Raw genomic sequence first — 19,468 nt, forward strand, 5'->3', positions numbered from 1 at the left:
CTTCCCCGAGGACCACCGCAGCATGAGCACTCACCGAGGAACGACAACATCCAACCCCCTTCCAGGAAACTCACTTGTCATCCCAACGGCAACTGTGCGACAACACTGTTTCCCAGGGAGAACTGAGCCCGCAGCTCTCTAACTCCCAACGAGGAAAATCAAGTTCCGCTTCAAGCCTCCGTTTCCAAATGGACCGCAGAGCCGTTACCCTGCTGTTTCCGTCTCTCCGTTGCGCGTCCAAGGCGCGCATAGGACGGAGCTACTACACTTGTTTCAACTTGCCGCATGCTAGCCCTTTGACAAAGGACGCCCTTCACAGCCCTCCTTTCGGCCTATAGTTGCCCTCAACTGAGCGTTGCCCACAAGGCCCAGAAAGGACGGGCAGTCCGTCGTTTACATCTTGGATCCTAGTGCAGACCCCCGCGTCCTAAGACGCCAGAAACGCTTCCTAGGTTTAAAGCACCGCTTTGAAATAACGCTGCCGTGAGCCTGCGGCCCGCCTACGTCTGTGCCGAGAGAAGTAGAAGGTGGGCTTGAGGCCAGTCGTCCAGGGCTGTGGGCGTACTCACGAACCATGTTTGAGGGATGAGGACGCGGCAGGAATTGAAAGCCAAGTGTTCTTTCGTGGAAGGTAACTTGGCCTCCCAAAGACGATTGTGCAGCAAAGAGAAGGTGGGCAACAATAGTGTTTACCAGGTAACCCTGGGGCCGCAGACGATCTCCACTTTCCAATGAGGAAAATCACCTTTCCCAGGAAGCCTCCGTTTCCAGCAGGACAAAGCAGCATATTACCAAGTCGTATCTGACTCTCTCTTGTACATCCAGTGGACACAGTGGATCGTGACACTAGTAACCATTGCCATGCTGGGAGTCCTGACTGTGGTGTAAGGATATCAAGGTGATGGCTTAGGTAGGCCTAGGTGACAATACTTCTCTAGACGCTCCACCAGTTCAGGAAAACCCTGTAGGTTTTGAAGCGGGACTTAAAGTGTAGTGGCCGCTTGAGGTACACAGACGTCACGGAGTAGTTCCCAGGAGCAGTGGTAGGCTAACTGTATTTTCCAGTGCAGCTCAGGGTTCCTCCAGAGTGCAGACACCCTTGGCGCGAAGGAGGGCATGGAACGGTGATGACTGGGTTGCTTTCAAGCTACCGCAAGTAGCTTGTTGAAACCTAGTTGGTGTCTAAACAACGAAGCCCTTTCAGTGCCCATCGGTCGGCGTCTAGCTGTTCCCGACGCTGGATGGCTCACGGCTCCCCGAAGACACAGGCAGCCCCTTTTGCAGTACGTTTCGGAACCTAGTGCAGACCCGCGAGTCGAAAAGAGAACTGATGTGTTTCCTAGAGTTCAAGAACCACAAGGACTAAGGCTCTGTGCAATCCGTTGCTTCCCTAACTCTGTCATGAGGAGACCTGGATGTTAGCTTGAGGCTAGAGGCCCCCTGTGGCGGGCCCATTCCCTGACGACGAAGACTGAAGGATGACCACCTACCAAGGAACGGCAGCCTCCCAGTTTCTTTCCTAGAAACGCACGTCATCACGTTGGCAATTGTGTAAAGGAGAGAAGCTGTGCAGCCACTGTGTCTCTTGGGGAGAACTGAGCCCGCAGCTCTGTAAATCCCGATGAGGAAAATAAAGTTTCCCTCGCAGCATTACTTACAAAAGGGACCACACAGAGCACTCACACTGCTGTGTGTCTTTCTCTAGTTTGCACTTCCAAGGTGCGTTAGAAGGGAGATACTTGAGTTGTTTCACTTGCCGCATGCTGGATGCTTAGCAAAAGAAGGCCTTTACTGCCCTTCTTTCGGCATGCGGTTGTCCTCAGCCGAATACTGCTCTCAGGTCCCAGAAGCGACGGGCGGTCCGCCCTGTACATCTTGGATCCCAGTGCAGACCTCTTTGCCCTAAGGCACCAGAAATGCTTCCCACACTTAAAGCACCGCTGTGAAGAACGCTGCCTGGAACCTGCTGCCTGCCTATCTGTGTGACGAACAAAACAGTACCTTAGCTTGGGGCCAGTCCTCCTGTATGTTTGGCTTACTCACCGACGATTGCTGAGGGATGAGCACGTAGCAGGGACTGAAAGGCAACGTTTGCCTCACGGAAAGAAAAAAAAAAAAAACAAAAAACCAAACATCGCTAGTCCTCACAAGGGCAGTTCTGCAATGAAGAAAAGATAGGCCTACGCTACACTGTTCATCCGGTAACCTTGAGGCCGCGTGTCGACATTCCAGGGTGCCGAATAAACTTCCCATCACGCTTCAGTTTCCAAGGCGAGGGCACAGCGTCTCACGCTGCAGTTTAGTGAGTAAACAACTCTGTGATACGGGGGGGGGGGTCGTGATTGTGGTGAAAGGATTAGCAAGTCCTGGGTGAGTGAGGCCTGGGTGTGCGATGTATCTCCGGAATACCTGGCTTTCAAGGGAGACCCTGAAAATTTTTCAGGCTACACTTACTTAAATTCCAATGGGCCGCCTGGGGTAAATTCCGTCACGTGCGAGTTCCCTGAAGTCGGGGTCGACTCATCGTACGTTTCGTGCGCTCTGGGTTTGGCAGAAAAGCAGACACGTTTGGCACGAAGGAATGAACAGAACGCTGAGAGCTGGCTGTTTCCAAGCTATCCCAACCTAGGTGTTTCTCCGACGAAGCCCTTCACTGCCCATGACTCGGGATCTAGCTGCTCCCGGCGGTGCCTTGCTCACAACTCCCTGAAGACAACAGGAGGCCCTTTCCGTCCGTTTCGGATCCTAGTGCAGACCCGCGACTCAAGAGAGACCTGATATGCTTCCTAGAGTTCAAGAAAGCCAGGGACCAAGGCTGCATGGAGTCTGTTGCATGCCTACCTCTTTCATGAGAGAACCTGAACATTAGCTTAAGGCTAGAGGCCCCGTGCGGTTCTCCCCTTCCCCGAGGACCACCGCAGCATGAGCACTCACCGAGGAACGCCAACATCCAACTCCCTTCCAGGAAACTCACTTGTCATCCCAACGGCAACTGTGCAACAACACTGTTTCCCAGGGAGAACTGAGCCCGCAGCTCTCTAACTCCCAACGAGGAAAATCAAGTTCTGCTTCAAGCGTCCATTTCCAAATGGACCGCAGAGCCGTTACTCTGCTGTTTCCGTCTCTCCGTTGCGCGTCCAAGGCGCGCATAGGACGGAGCTACTACACTTGTTTCAACTTGCCGCATGCTAGCCCTTTGACAAAGGACGCCCTTCACAGCCCTCCTTTCGGCCTATAGTTGCCCTCAACTGAGCGTTGCCCACAAGGCCCAGAAAGGACGGGCAGTCCGTCGTTTACATCTTGGATCCTAGTGCAGACCCCCGCGTCCTAAGACGCCAGAAACGCTTCCTAGGTTTAAAGCACCGCTTTGAAAAAACGCTGCCGTGAGCCTGCGGCCCGCCTACGTCTGTGCCGAGAGAAGTAGAAGGTGGGCTTGAGGCCAGTCGTCCAGGGCTGTGGGCGTACTCACGAACCATGTTTGAGGGATGAGGACGCGGCAGGAATTGAAAGCCAAGTGTTCTTTCGTGGAAGGTAACTTGGCCTCCCAAAGACGATTGTGCAGCAAAGAGAAGGTGGGCAACAACAGTGTTTACCAGGTAACCCTGGGGCCGCAGACGATCTCCACTTTCCAATGAGGAAAATCACCTTTCCCAGGAAGCCTCCGTTTCCAGCAGGACAAAGCAGCATATTACCAAGTCGTATCTGACTCTCTCTTGTACATCCAGTGGACACAGTGGATCGTGACACTAGTAACCATTGCCATGCTGGGAGTCCTGACTGTGGTGTAAGGATATCAAGGTGATGGCTTAGGTAGGCCTAGGTGACAATACTTCTCTAGACGCTCCACCAGTTCAGGAAAACCCTGTAGGTTTTGAAGCGGGACTTAAAGTGTAGTGGCCGCTTGAGGTACACAGACGTCACGGAGTAGTTCCCAGGAGCAGTGGTAGGCTAACTGTATTTTCCAGTGCAGCTCAGGGTTCCTCCAGAGTGCAGACACCCTTGGCGCGAAGGAGGGCATGGAACGGTGATGACTGGGTTGCTTTCAAGCTACCGCAAGTAGCTTGTTGAAACCTAGTTGGTGTCTAAACAACGAAGCCCTTTCAGTGCCCATCGGTCGGCGTCTAGCTGTTCCCGACACTGGATGGCTCACGGCTCCCCGAAGACACAGGCAGCCCCTTTTGCAGTACGTTTCGGAACCTAGTGCAGACCCGCGAGTCGAAAAGAGAGCTGATGTGTTTCCTAGAGTTCAAGAACCACAGGGACTAAGGCTCTGTGCAATCCGTTGCTTCCCTAACTCTGTCATGAGGAGACCTGGACGTTAGCTTGAGGCTAGAGGCCCCCTGTGGCGGGCCCATTCCCTGACGACGAAGACTGAAGGATGACCACCTACCAAGGAACGGCAGCCTCCCAGTTTCTTTCCTAGAAACGCACGTCATCACGTTGGCAATTGTGTTACAGAGAGAAGCTGTGCAGCCACTGTGTCTCTTGGGGAGAACTGAGCCCGCAGCTCTGTAAATCCCGATGAGGAAAATAAAGTTTCCCTCGCAGCCTTACTTTCAAAAGGGACCACACAGAGCATTCACCCTGCTGTGTGTCTTTCTCTAGTTTGCACTTCCAAGGTGCGTTAGAAGGGAGATACTTGAGTTGTTTCACTTGCCGCATGCTGGATGCTTAGCAAAAGAAGGCCTTTACTGCCCTTCTTTCGGCATGCGGTTGTCCTCAGCCGAACACTGCTCTCAGGTCCCAGAAGCGACGGGCGGTCCGCCCTGTACATCTTGGATCCCAGTGCAGACCTCTTTGCCCTAAGGCACCAGAAATGCTTCCCACACTTAAAGCACCGCTGTGACGAATGCTGCCTGGAACCTGCTGCCTGCCTATCTGTGTGACGAACAAAACAGTACCTTAGCTTGGGGCCAGTCCTCCTGTATGTTTGTCTTACTCACCGACGATTGCTGAGGGATGAGCACATAGCAGGGACTGAAAGGCAACGTTTGCCTCACTGAAAGAAAAAAAAAAAAAACAAAAAACCAAACATCGCTAGTCCTCACAAGGGCAGTTCTGCAATGAAGAAAAGATAGGCCTACGCTACACTGTTCATCCGGTAACCTTGAGGCCGCGTGTCGACATTCCAGGGTGCCGAATAAACTTCCCATCACGCTTCAGTTTCCAAGGCGAGGGCACAGCGTCTCACGCTGCAGTTTAGTGAGTAAACAACTCTGTGATACGGGGGGTGGGGGGTCGTGATTGTGGTGAAAGGATTAGCAAGTCCTGGGTGAGTGAGGCCTGGGTGTGCGATGTATCTCCGGAATACCTGCCTTTCAAGGGAGACCCTGAAATATTTTCAGGCTACACTTACTTAAAATCCAGGGGCCACCTGGGGTAAATTCCGTCACGTGCGAGTTCCCTGAAGGCAGGGTCGACTCATCGTACGTTTCGTGCGCTCTGGGTTTGGCAGAAAAGCAGACACGTTTGGCACGAAGGAATGAGCAGAACGCTGAGAGCTGGCTGTTTCCAAGCTATCCCAACCTAGGTGTTTCTCCGACGAAGCCCTTCACTGCCCATGACTCGGCATCTAGCTGCTCCCGGCGGTGCCTTGCTCACAACTCCCTGAAGACAACAGGAGGCCCTTTCCGTCCGTTTCGGATCCTAGTGCAGACCCGCGACTCAAGAGAGACCTGATATGCTTCCTAGAGTTCAAGAAAGCCAGGGACCAAGGCTGCATGGAGTCTGTTGCATGCCTACCTCTTTCATGAGAGAACCTGAACATTAGCTTAAGGCTAGAGGCCCCGTGCGGTTCTCCCCTTCCCCGAGGACCACCGCAGCATGAGCACTCACCGAGGAACGACAACATCCAACCCCCTTCCAGGAAACTCACTTGTCATCCCAACGGCAACTGTGCGACAACACTGTTTCCCAGGGAGAACTGAGCCCGCAGCTCTCTAACTCCCAACGAGGAAAATCAAGTTCCGCTTCAAGCCTCCGTTTCCAAATGGACCGCAGAGCCGTTACCCTGCTGTTTCCGTCTCTCCGTTGCGCGTCCAAGGCGCGCATAGGACGGAGCTACTACACTTGTTTCAACTTGCCGCATGCTAGCCCTTTGACAAAGGACGCCCTTCACAGCCCTCCTTTCGGCCTATAGTTGCCCTCAACTGAGCGTTGCCCACAAGGCCCAGAAAGGACGGGCAGTCCGTCGTTTACATCTTGGATCCTAGTGCAGACCCCCGCGTCCTAAGACGCCAGAAACGCTTCCTAGGTTTAAAGCACCGCTTTGAAATAACGCTGCCGTGAGCCTGCGGCCCGCCTACGTCTGTGCCGAGAGAAGTAGAAGGTGGGCTTGAGGCCAGTCGTCCAGGGCTGTGGGCGTACTCACGAACCATGTTTGAGGGATGAGGACGCGGCAGGAATTGAAAGCCAAGTGTTCTTTCGTGGAAGGTAACTTGGCCTCCCAAAGACGATTGTGCAGCAAAGAGAAGGTGGGCAACAATAGTGTTTACCAGGTAACCCTGGGGCCGCAGACGATCTCCACTTTCCAATGAGGAAAATCACCTTTCCCAGGAAGCCTCCGTTTCCAGCAGGACAAAGCAGCATATTACCAAGTCGTATCTGACTCTCTCTTGTACATCCAGTGGACACAGTGGATCGTGACACTAGTAACCATTGCCATGCTGGGAGTCCTGACTGTGGTGTAAGGATATCAAGGTGATGGCTTAGGTAGGCCTAGGTGACAATACTTCTCTAGACGCTCCACCAGTTCAGGAAAACCCTGTAGGTTTTGAAGCGGGACTTAAAGTGTAGTGGCCGCTTGAGGTACACAGACGTCACGGAGTAGTTCCCAGGAGCAGTGGTAGGCTAACTGTATTTTACAGTGCAGCTCAGGGTTCCTCCAGAGTGCAGACACCCTTGGCGCGAAGGAGGGCATGGAACGGTGATGACTGGGTTGCTTTCAAGCTACCGCAAGTAGCTTGTTGAAACCTTGTTGGTGTCTAAACAACGAAGCCCTTTCAGTGCCCATCGGTCGGCGTCTAGCTGTTCCCGACGCTGGATGGCTCACGGCTCCCCGAAGACACAGGCAGCCCCTTTTGCAGTACGTTTCGGAACCTAGTGCAGACCCGCGAGTCGAAAAGAGAGCTGATGTGTTTCCTAGAGTTCAAGAACCACAGGGACTAAGGCTCTGTGCAATCCGTTGCTTCCCTAACTCTGTCATGAGGAGACCTGGACGTTAGCTTGAGGCTAGAGGCCCCCTGTGGCGGGCCCATTCCCTGACGACGAAGACTGAAGGATGACCACCTACCAAGGAACGGCAGCCTCCCAGTTTCTTTCCTAGAAACGCACGTCGTCACGTTGGCAATTGTGTTACGGAGAGAAGCTGTGCAGCCACTGTGTCTCTTGGGGAGAACTGAGCCCGCAGCTCTGTAAATCCCGATGAGGAAAATAAAGTTTCCCTCGCAGCCTTACTTTCAAAAGGGACCACACAGAGCATTCACCCTGCTGTGTGTCTTTCTCTAGTTTGCACTTCCAAGGTGCGTTAGAAGGGAGATACTTGAGTTGTTTCACTTGCCGCATGCTGGATGCTTAGCAAAAGAAGGCCTTTACTGCCCTTCTTTCGGCATGCGGTTGTCCTCAGCCGAACACTGCTCTCAGGTCCCAGAAGCGACGGGCGGTCCGCCCTGTACATCTTGGATCCCAGTGCAGACCTCTTTGCCCTAAGGCACCAGAAATGCTTCCCACACTTAAAGCACCGCTTTGACGAACGCTGCCTGGAACCTGCTGCCTGCCTATCTGTGTGACGAACAAAACAGTACCTTAGCTTGGGGCCAGTCCTCCTGTATGTTTGGTTTACTCACCGACGATTGCTGAGGGATGAGCACGTAGCAGGGACTGAAAGGCAACGTTTGCCTCACGGACAGAAAAAAACAAAAACAAAAAACCAAACATCGCTAGTCCTCACAAGGGCAGTTCTGCAATGAAGAAAAGATAGGCCTACGCTACACTGTTCATCCGGTAACCTTGAGGCCGCGTGTCGACATTCCAGGGTGCCGAATAAACTTCCCATCACGCTTCAGTTTCCAAGGCGAGGGCACAGCGTCTCACGCTGCAGTTTAGTGAGTAAACAACTCTGTGATACGGTGGGTGGGGGGTCGTGATTGTGTTGAAAAGATAAGCAAGTCCTGGGTGAGTGAGGCCTGGGTGTGCGATGTATCTCCGGAATACCTGCCTTTCAAGGGAGACCCTGAAAAATTTTCAGGCTACACTTACTTAAAATCCAGGGGCCGCCTGGGGTAAATTCCGTCACGTGCGAGTTCCCTGAAGGCGGGGTCGACTCATCGTACGTTTCGTGCGCTCTGGGTTTGGCAGAAAAGCAGACACGTTTGGCACGAAGGAATGAGCAGAACGCTGAGAGCTGGCTGTTTCCAAGCTATCCCAACCTAGGTGTTTCTCCGACGAAGCCCTTCACTGCCCATGACTCGGCATCTAGCTGCTCCTGGCGGTGCCTTGCTCACAACTCCCTGAAGACAACAGGAGGCCCTTTCCGTCCGTTTCGGATCCTAGTGCAGACCCGCGACTCAAGAGAGACCTGATATGCTTCCTAGAGTTCAAGAAAGCCAGGGACCTAGGCTGCATGGAGTCTGTTGCATGCCTACCTCTTTCATGAGAGAACCTGAACATTAGCTTAAGGCTAGAGGCCCCGTGCGGTTCTCCCCTTCCCCGAGGACCACCGCAGCATGAGCACTCACCGAGGAACGGCAACATCCAACTCCCTTCCAGGAAACTCACTTGTCATCCCAACGGCAACTGTGCAACAACACTTTTTCCCAGGGAGAACTGAGCCCGCAGCTCTCTAACTCCCAACGAGGAAAATCAAGTTCCGCTTCAAGCCTCCGTTTCCAAATGGACCGCAGAGCCGTTACTCTGCTGTTTCCGTCTCTCCGTTGCGCGTCCAAGGCGCGCATAGGACGGAGCTACTACACTTGTTTCAACTTGCCGCATGCTAGCCCTTTGACAAAGGACGCCCTTCACAGCCCTCCTTTCGGCCTATAGTTGCCCTCAACTGAGCGTTGCCCACAAGGCCCAGAAAGGACGGGCAGTCCGTCGTTTACATCTTGGATCCTAGTGCAGACCCCCGCGTCCTAAGACGCCAGAAACGCTTCCTAGGTTTAAAGCACCGCTTTGAAAAAACGCTGCCGTGAGCCTGCGGCCTGCCTACGTCTGTGCCGAGAGAAGTAGAAGGTGGGCTTGAGGCCAGTCGTCCAGGGCTGTGGGCGTACTCACGAACCATGTTTGAGGGATGAGGACGCGGCAGGAATTGAAAGCCAAGTGTTCTTTCGTGGAAGGTAACTTGGCCTCCCAAAGACGATTGTGCAGCAAAGAGAAGGTGGGCAACAACAGTGTTTACCAGGTAACCCTGGGGCCGCAGACGATCTCCACTTTCCAATGAGGAAAATCACCTTTCCCAGGAAGCCTCCGTTTCCAGCAGGACAAAGCAGCATATTACCAAGTCGTATCTGACTCTCTCTTGTACATCCAGTGGACACAGTGGATCGTGACACTAGTAACCATTGCCATGCTGGAAGTCCTGACTGTGGTGTAAGGATATCAAGGTGATGGCTTAGGTAGGCCTAGGTGACAATACTTCTCTAGACGTTCCACCAGTTCAGGAAAACCCTGTAGGTTTTGAAGCGGGACTTAAAGTGTAGTGGCCGCTTGAGGTACACAGACGTCACGGAGTAGTTCCCAGGAGCAGTGGTAGGCTAACTGTATTTTCCAGTGCAGCTCAGGGTTCCTCCAGAGTGCAGACACCCTTGGCGCGAAGGAGGGCATGGAACGGTGATGACTGGGTTGCTTTCAAGCTACCGCAAGTAGCTTGTTGAAACCTAGTTGGTGTCTAAACAACGAAGCCCTTTCAGTGCCCATCGGTCGGCGTCTAGCTGTTCCCGACGCTGGATGGCTCACGGCTCCCCGAAGACACAGGCAGCCCCTTTTGCAGTACGTTTCGGAACCTAGTGCAGACCCGCGAGTCGAAAAGAGAGCTGATGTGTTTCCTAGAGTTCAAGAACCACAGGGACTAAGGCTCTGTGCAATCCGTTGCTTCCCTAACTCTGTCATGAGGAGACCTGGACGTTAGCTTGAGGCTAGAGGCCCCCTGTGGCGGGCCCATTCCCTGACGACGAAGACTGAAGGATGACCACCTACCAAGGAACGGCAGCCTCCCAGTTTCTTTCCTAGAAACGCACGTCGTCACGTTGGCAATTGTGTTACGGAGAGAAGCTGTGCAGCCACTGTGTCTCTTGGGGAGAACTGAGCCCGCAGCTCTGTAAATCCCGATGAGGAAAATAAAGTTTCCCTCGCAGCCTTACTTTCAAAAGGGACCACACAGAGCATTCACCCTGCTGTGTGTCTTTCTCTAGTTTGCACTTCCAAGGTGCGTTAGAAGGGAGATACTTGAGTTGTTTCACTTGCCGCATGCTGGATGCTTAGCAAAAGAAGGCCTTTACTGCCCTTCTTTCGGCATGCGGTTGTCCTCAGCCGAATACTGCTCTCAGGTCCCAGAAGCGACGGGCGGTCCGCCCTGTACATCTTGGATCCCAGTGCAGACCTCTTTGCCCTAAGGCACCAGAAATGCTTCCCACACTTAAAGCACCGCTGTGAAGAACGCTGCCTGGAACCTGCTGCCTGCCTATCTGTGTGACGAACAAAACAGTACCTTAGCTTGGGGCCAGTCCTCCTGTATGTTTGGCTTACTCACCGACGATTGCTGAGGGATGAGCACGTAGCAGGGACTGAAAGGCAACGTTTGCCTCACGGAAAGAAAAAAAAAAAAACAAAAAACCAAACATCGCTAGTCCTCACAAGGGCAGTTCTGCAATGAAGAAAAGATAGGCCTACGCTACACTGTTCATCCGGTAACCTTGAGGCCGCGTGTCGACATTCCAGGGTGCCGAATAAACTTCCCATCACGCTTCAGTTTCCAAGGCGAGGGCACAGCGTCTCACGCTGCAGTTTAGTGAGTAAACAACTCTGTGATACGGGGGGTGGGGGGTCGTGATTGTGGTGAAAGGATTAGCAAGTCCTGGGTGAGTGAGGCCTGGGTGTGCGATGTATCTCCGGAATACCTGCCTTTCAAGGGAGACCCTGAAAAATTTTCAGGCTACACTTACTTAAAATCCAGGGGCCGCCTGGGGTAAATTCCGTCACGTGCGAGTTCCCTGAAGGCGGGGTCGACTCATCGTACGTTTCGTGCGCTCTGGGTTTGGCAGAAAAGCAGACACGTTTGGCACGAAGGAATGAACAGAACGCTGAGAGCTGGCTGTTTCCAAGCTATCCCAACCTAGGTGTTTCTCCGACGAAGCCCTTCACTGCCCATGACTCGGCATCTAGCTGCTCCCGGTGGTGCCTTGCTCACAACTCCCTGAAGACAACAGGAGGCCCTTTCCGTCCGTTTCGGATCCTAGTGCAGACCCGCGACTGAAGAGAGACCTGATATGCTTCCTAGAGTTCAAGAAAGCCAGGGACCAAGGCTGCATGGAGTCTGTTGCATGCCTACCTCTTTCATGAGAGAACCTGAACATTAGCTTAAGGCTAGAGGCCCCGTGCGGTTCTCCCCTTCCCCGAGGACCACCGCAGCATGAGCACTCACCGAGGAACGGCAACATCCAACTCCCTTCCAGGAAACTCACTTGTCATCCCAACGGCAACTGTGCAACAACACTGTTTCCCAGGGAGAATTGAGCCCGCAGCTCTCTAACCCCCAACGAGGAAAATCAAGTTCCGCTTCAAGCCTCCGTTTCCAAATGGACCGCAGAGCCGTTACCCTGCTGTTTCCGTCTCTCCGTTGCGCGTCCAAGGCGCGCATAGGACGGAGCTACTACACTTGTTTCAACTTGCCGCATGCTAGCACTTTGACAAAGGACGCCCTTCACAGCCCTCCTTTCGGCCTATAGTTGCCCTCAACTGAGCGTTGCCCACAAGGCCCAGAAAGGACGGGCAGTCCGTCGTTTACATCTTGGATCCTAGTGCAGACCCCCGCGTCCTAAGACGCCAGAAACGCTTCCTAGGTTTAAAGCACCGCTTTGAAAAAACGCTGCCGTGAGCCTGCGGCCTGCCTACGTCTGTGCCGAGAGAAGTAGAAGGTGGGCTTGAGGCCAGTCGTCCAGGGCTGTGGGCGTACTCACGAACCATGTTTGAGGGATGAGGACGCGGCAGGAATTGAAAGCCAAGTGTTCTTTCGTGGAAGGTAACTTGGCCTCCCAAAGACGATTGTGCAGCAAAGAGAAGGTGGGCAACAACAGTGTTTACCAGGTAACCCTGGGGCCGCAGACGATCTCCACTTTCCAATGAGGAAAATCACCTTTCCCAGGAAGCCTCCGTTTCCAGCAGGACAAAGCAGCATATTACCAAGTCGTATCTGACTCTCTCTTGTACATCCAGTGGACACAGTGGATCGTGACACTAGTAACCATTGCCATGCTGGAAGTCCTGACTGTGGTGTAAGGATATCAAGGTGATGGCTTAGGTAGGCCTAGGTGACAATACTTCTCTAGACGTTCCACCAGTTCAGGAAAACCCTGTAGGTTTTGAAGCGGGACTTAAAGTGTAGTGGCCGCTTGAGGTACACAGACGTCACGGAGTAGTTCCCAGGAGCAGTGGTAGGCTAACTGTATTTTCCAGTGCAGCTCAGGGTTCCTCCAGAGTGCAGACACCCTTGGCGCGAAGGAGGGCATGGAACGGTGATGACTGGGTTGCTTTCAAGCTACCGCAAGTAGCTTGTTGAAACCTAGTTGGTGTCTAAACAACGAAGCCCTTTCAGTGCCCATCGGTCGGCGTCTAGCTGTTCCCGACGCTGGATGGCTCACGGCTCCCCGAAGACACAGGCAGCCCCTTTTGCAGTACGTTTCGGAACCTAGTGCAGACCCGCGAGTCGAAAAGAGAGCTGATGTGTTTCCTAGAGTTCAAGAACCACAGGGACTAAGGCTCTGTGCAATCCGTTGCTTCCCTAACTCTGTCATGAGGAGACCTGGACGTTAGCTTGAGGCTAGAGGCCCCCTGTGGCGGGCCCATTCCCTGACGACGAAGACTGAAGGATGACCACCTACCAAGGAACGGCAGCCTCCCAGTTTCTGTCCTAGAAACGCACGTCGTCACGTTGGCAATTGTGTTACGGAGAGAAGCTGTGCAGCCACTGTGTCTCTTGGGGAGAACTGAGCCCGCAGCTCTGTAAATCCCGATGAGGAAAATAAAGTTTCCCTCGCAGCCTTACTTTCAAAAGGGACCACACAGAGCATTCACCCTGCTGTGTGTCTTTCTCTAGTTTGCACTTCCAAGGTGCGTTAGAAGGGAGATACTTGAGTTGTTTCACTTGCCGCATGCTGGATGCTTAGCAAAAGAAGGCCTTTACTGCCCTTCTTTCGGCATGCGGTTGTCCTCAGCCGAATACTGCTCTCAGGTCCCAGAAGCGACGGGCGGTCCGCCCTGTACATCTTGGATCCCAGTGCAGACCTCTTTGCCCTAAGGCACCAGAAATGCTTCCCACACTTAAAGCACCGCTGTGAAGAACGCTGCCTGGAACCTGCTGCCTGCCTATCTGTGTGACGAACAAAACAGTACCTTAGCTTGGGGCCAGTCCTCCTGTATGTTTGGCTTACTCACCGACGATTGCTGAGGGATGAGCACGTAGCAGGGACTGAAAGGCAACGTTTGCCTCACGGAAAGAAAAAAAAAAAAACAAAAAACCAAACATCGCTAGTCCTCACAAGGGCAGTTCTGCAATGAAGAAAAGATAGGCCTACGCTACACTGTTCATCCGGTAACCTTGAGGCCGCGTGTCGACATTCCAGGGTGCCGAATAAACTTCCCATCACGCTTCAGTTTCCAAGGCGAGGGCACAGCGTCTCACGCTGCAGTTTAGTGAGTAAACAACTCTGTGATACGGGGGGTGGGGGGTCGTGATTGTGGTGAAAGGATTAGCAAGTCCTGGGTGAGTGAGGCCTGGGTGTGCGATGTATCTCCGGAATACCTGCCTTTCAAGGGAGACCCTGAAAAATTTTCAGGCTACACTTACTTAAAATCCAGGGGCCGCCTGGGGTAAATTCCGTCACGTGCGAGTTCCCTGAAGGCGGGGTCGACTCATCGTACGTTTCGTGCGCTCTGGGTTTGGCAGAAAAGCAGACACGTTTGGCACGAAGGAATGAACAGAACGCTGAGAGCTGGCTGTTTCCAAGCTATCCCAACCTAGGTGTTTCTCCGACGAAGCCCTTCACTGCCCATGACTCGGCATCTAGCTGCTCCCGGTGGTGCCTTGCTCACAACTCCCTGAAGACAACAGGAGGCCCTTTCCGTCCGTTTCGGATCCTAGTGCAGACCCGCGACTGAAGAGAGACCTGATATGCTTCCTAGAGTTCAAGAAAGCCAGGGACCAAGGCTGCATGGAGTCTGTTGCATGCCTACCTCTTTCATGAGAGAACCTGAACATTAGCTTAAGGCTAGAGGCCCCGTGCGGTTCTCCCCTTCCCCGAGGACCACCGCAGCATGAGCACTCACCGAGGAACGGCAACATCCAACTCCCTTCCAGGAAACTCACTTGTCATCCCAACGGCAACTGTGCAACAACACTGTTTCCCAGGGAGAATTGAGCCCGCAGCTCTCTAACCCCCAACGAGGAAAATCAAGTTCCGCTTCAAGCCTCCGTTTCCAAATGGACCGCAGAGCCGTTACCCTGCTGTTTCCGTCTCTCCGTTGCGCGTCCAAGGCGCGCATAGGACGGAGCTACTACACTTGTTTCAACTTGCCGCATGCTAGCACTTTGACAAAGGACGCCCTTCACAGCCCTCCTTTCGGCCTATAGTTGCCCTCAACTGAGCGTTGCCCACAAGGCCCAGAAAGGACGGGCAGTCCGTCGTTTACATCTTGGATCCTAGTGCAGACCCCCGCGTCCTAAGACGCCAGAAACGCTTCCTAGGTTTAAAGCACCGCTTTGAAAAAACGCTGCCGTGAGCCTGCGGCCCGCCTACATCTGTGCCGAGAGAAGTAGAAGGTGGGCTTGAGGCCAGTCGTCCAGGGCTGTGGGCATACTCACGAACCATGTTTGAGGGATGAGGACGCGGCAGGAATTGAAAGCCAAGTGTTCTTTCGTGGAAGGTAACTTAGCCTCCCAAAGACGATTGTGCAGCAAAGAGAAGGTGGGCAACAACAGTGATTACCAGGTAACCCTGGGGCCGCAGACGATCTCCACTTTCCAATGAGGAAAATCACCTTTCCCAGGAAGCCTCCGTTTCCAGCAGGACAAAGCAGCATATTACCAAGTCGTATCTGACTCTCTCTTGTACATCCAGTGGACACAGTGGATCGTGACACTAGTAACCATTGCCATGCTGGGAGTCCTGACTGTGGTGTAAGGATATCAAGGTGATGGCTTAGGTAGGCCTAGGTGACAATACTTCTCTAGACGCTCCACCAGTTCAGGAAAACCCTGTAGGTTTTGAAGCGGGACTTAAAGTGTAGTGGCCGCTTGAGGTACACAGACGTCACGGAGTAGTTCCCAGGAGCAGTGGTAGGCTAACTGTATTTTCCAGTGCAGCTCAGGGTTCCTCCAGAGTGCAGACACCCTTGGCGCGAAGGAGGGCATGGAACGGTGATGACTGGGTTGCTTTCAAGCTACCGCAAGTAGCTTGTTGAAACCTAGTTGGTGTCTAAACAACGAAGCCCTTTCAGTGCCCATCGGTCGGCGTCTAGCTGTTCCCGACGCTGGATGGCTCACGGCTCCCCGAAGACACAGGCAGCCCCTTTTGCAGTACGTTTCGGAACCTAGTGCAGACCCGCGAGTCGAAAAGAGAGCTGATGTGTTTCCTAGAGTTCAAGAACCACAGGGACTAAGGCTCTGTGCAATCCGTTGCTTCCCTAACTCTGTCATGAGGAGACCTGGACGTTAGCTTGAGGCTAGAGGCCCCCTGTGGCGGGCCCATTCCCTGACGACGAAGACTGAAGGATGACCACCTACCAAGGAACGGCAGCCTCCCAGTTTCTTTCCTAGAAACGCACGTCGTCACGTTGGCAATTGTGTTACGGAGAGAAGCTGTGCAGCCACTGTGTCTCTTGGGGAGAACTGAGCCCGCAGCTCTGTAAATCCCGATGAGGAAAATAAAGTTTCCCTCGCAGCCTTACTTTCAAAAGGGACCACACAGAGCATTCACCCTGCTGTGTGTCTTTCTCTAGTTTGCACTTCCAAGGTGCGTTAGAAGGGAGATACTTGAGTTGTTTCACTTGCCGCATGCTGGATGCTTAGCAAAAGAAGGCCTTTACTGCCCTTCTTTCGGCATGCGGTTGTCCTCAGCCGAACACTGCTCTCAGGTCCCAGAAGCGACGGGCGGTCCGCCCTGTACATCTTGGATCCCAGTGCAGACCTCTTTGCCCTAAGGCACCAGAAATGCTTCCCACACTTAAAGCACCGCTTTGACGAACGCTGCCTGGAACCTGCTGCCTGCCTATCTGTGTGACGAACAAAACAGTACCTTAGCTTGGGGCCAGTCCTCCTGTATGTTTGGTTTACTCAACGACGATTGCTGAGGGATGAGCACGTAGCAGGGACTGAAAGGCAACGTTTGCCTCACGGACAGAAAAAAACAAAAACAAAAAACCAAACATCGCTAGTCCTCACAAGGGCAGTTCTGCAATGAAGAAAAGATAGGCCTACGCTACACTGTTCATCCGGTAACCTTGAGGCCGCGTGTCGACATTCCAGGGTGCCGAATAAACTTCCCATCACGCTTCAGTTTCCAAGGCGAGGGCACAGCGTCTCACGCTGCAGTTTTGTGAGTAAACAACTCTGTGATACAGTGGGTGGGGGGTCGTGATTGTGGTGAAAAGATTAGCAAGTCCTGGGTGAGTGAGGCCTGGGTGTGCGATGTATCTCCGGAATACCTGCCTTTCAACGGAGACCCTGAAAAATTTTCAGGCTACACTTACTTAAAATCCAGGGGCCGCCTGGGGTAAATTCCGTCACGTGCGAGTTCCCTGAAGGCGGGGTCGACTCATCGTACGTTTCGTGCGCTCTGGGTTTGGCAGAAAAGCAGACACGTTTGGCACGAAGGAATGAGCAGAACGCTGAGAGCTGGCTGTTTCCAAGCTATCCCAACCTAGGTGTTTCTCCGACGAAGCCCTTCACTGCCCATGACTCGGCATCTAGCTGCTCCCGGCGGTGCCTTGCTCACAACTCCCTGAAGACAACAGGAGGCCCTTTCCGTCCGTTTCGGATCCTAGTGCAGACCCGCGACTCAAGAGAGACCTGATATGCTTCCTAGAGTTCAAGAAAGCCAGGGACCAAGGCTGCATGGAGTCTGTTGCATGCCTACCTCTTTCATGAGAGAACCTGAACATTAGCTTAAGGCTAGAGGCCCCGTGCGGTTCTCCCCTTCCCCGAGGACCACCGCAGCATGAGCACTCACCGAGGAACGGCAACATCCAACTCCCTTCCAGGAAACTCACTTGTCATCCCAACGGCAACTGTGCAACAACACTGTTTCCCAGGGAGAACTGAGCCCGCAGCTCTCTAACTCCCAACGAGGAAAATCAAGTTCCGCTTCAAGCCTCCGTTTCCAAATGGACTGCAGAGCCGTTACTCTGCTGTTTCCGTCTCTCCGTTGCGCGTCCAAGGCGCGCATAGGACGGAGCTACTACACTTGTTTCAACTTGCCGCATGCTAGCCCTTTGACAAAGGACGCCCTTCACAGCCCTCCTTTCGGCCTATAGTTGCCCTCAACTGAGCGTTGCCCACAAGGCCCAGAAAGGACGGGCAGTCCGTCGTTTACATCTTGGATCCTAGTGCAGACCCCCGCGTCCTAAGACGCCAGAAACGCTTCCTAGGTTTAAAGCACCGCTTTGAAAAAACGCTGCCGTGAGCCTGCGGCCTGCCTACGTCTGTGCCGAGAGAAGTAGAAGGTGGGCTTGAGGCCAGTCGTCCAGGGCTGTGGGCGTACTCACGAACCATGTTTGAGGGATGAGGACGCGGCAGGAATTGAAAGCCAAGTGTTCTTTCGTGGAAGGTAACTTGGCCTCCCAAAGACGATTGTGCAGCAAAGAGAAGGTGGGCAACAACAGTGTTTACCAGGTAACCCTGGGGCCGCAGACGATCTCCACTTTCCAATGAGGAAAATCACCTTTCCCAGGAAGCCTCCGTTTCCAGCAGGACAAAGCAGCATATTACCAAGTCGTATCTGACTCTCTCTTGTACATCCAGTGGACACAGTGGATCGTGACACTAGTAACCATTGCCATGCTGGAAGTCCTGACTGTGGTGTAAGGATATCAAGGTGATGGCTTAGGTAGGCCTAGGTGACAATACTTCTCTAGACGTTCCACCAGTTCAGGAAAACCCTGTAGGTTTTGAAGCGGGACTTAAAGTGTAGTGGCCGCTTGAGGTACACAGACGTCACGGAGTAGTTCCCAGGAGCAGTGGTAGGCTAACTGTATTTTCCAGTGCAGCTCAGGGTTCCTCCAGAGTGCAGACACCCTTGGCGCGAAGGAGGGCATGGAACGGTGATGACTGGGTTGCTTTCAAGCTACCGCAAGTAGCTTGTTGAAACCTAGTTGGTGTCTAAACAACGAAGCCCTTTCAGTGCCCATCGGTCGGCGTCTAGCTGTTCCCGACGCTGGATGGCTCACGGCTCCCCGAAGACACAGGCAGCCCCTTTTGCAGTACGTTTCGGAACCTAGTGCAGACCCGCGAGTCGAAAAGAGAGCTGATGTGTTTCCTAGAGTTCAAGAACCACAGGGACTAAGGCTCTGTGCAATCCGTTGCTTCCCTAACTCTGTCATGAGGAGACCTGGACGTTAGCTTGAGGCTAGAGGCCCCCTGTGGCGGGCCCATTCCCTGACGACGAAGACTGAAGGATGACCACCTACCAAGGAACGGCAGCCTCCCAGTTTCTTTCCTAGAAACGCACGTCGTCACGTTGGCAATTGTGTTACGGAGAGAAGCTGTGCAGCCACTGTGTCTCTTGGGGAGAACTGAGCCCGCAGCTCTGTAAATCCCGATGAGGAAAATAAAGTTTCCCTCGCAGCCTTACTTTCAAAAGGGACCACACAGAGCATTCACCCTGCTGTGTGTCTTTCTCTAGTTTGCACTTCCAAGGTGCGTTAGAAGGGAGATACTTGAGTTGTTTCACTTGCCGCATGCTGGATGCTTAGCAAAAGAAGGCCTTTACTGCCCTTCTTTCGGCATGCGGTTGTCCTCAGCCGAACACTGCTCTCAGGTCCCAGAAGCGACGGGCGGTCCGCCCTGTACATCTTGGATCCCAGTGCAGACCTCTTTGCCCTAAGGCACCAGAAATGCTTCCCACACTTAAAGCACCGCTTTGACGAACGCTGCCTGGAACCTGCTGCCTGCCTATCTGTGTGACGAACAAAACAGTACCTTAGCTTGGGGCCAGTCCTCCTGTATGTTTGGTTTACTCACCGACGATTGCTGAGGGATGAGCAC

This window comes from Phocoena phocoena, chromosome 10 (genome assembly GCF_963924675.1).
Source record: "Phocoena phocoena chromosome 10, mPhoPho1.1, whole genome shotgun sequence".
NCBI lineage: Eukaryota > Metazoa > Chordata > Mammalia > Artiodactyla > Phocoenidae > Phocoena > Phocoena phocoena.